Below are 259 nucleotides of genomic sequence, written 5' to 3'. Positions count from 1 at the left end.
CCAAGAGCTGTTAATCTCTTCTCAGTTTTGTTTTGGTGGTTCCCATGCCTTTAGATATCCATCCCCATCATTTCGGTTTTCAAATTTAGTAGCATATAGGTTTTTAATGTATTCCCTTATAATGTTCTGTATCTTTCTGGTGTCTTTTGTGATCATTCCCCTTTCATCTCTGATTTTGTTGATTTGGAGATACTCTTTCTTTTGGTTAACTGGGTTAGCGGTCTGTCAATCTTGTTTCTCTTTTCAAAGTACCAGCTCT

Source organism: Nannospalax galili, unplaced genomic scaffold, assembly GCF_000622305.1.
Source record: "Nannospalax galili isolate Female #2095 unplaced genomic scaffold, S.galili_v1.0 scaffold680, whole genome shotgun sequence".
NCBI lineage: Eukaryota > Metazoa > Chordata > Mammalia > Rodentia > Spalacidae > Nannospalax > Nannospalax galili.
Note: the sequence above shows the minus strand (reverse complement) of the source record.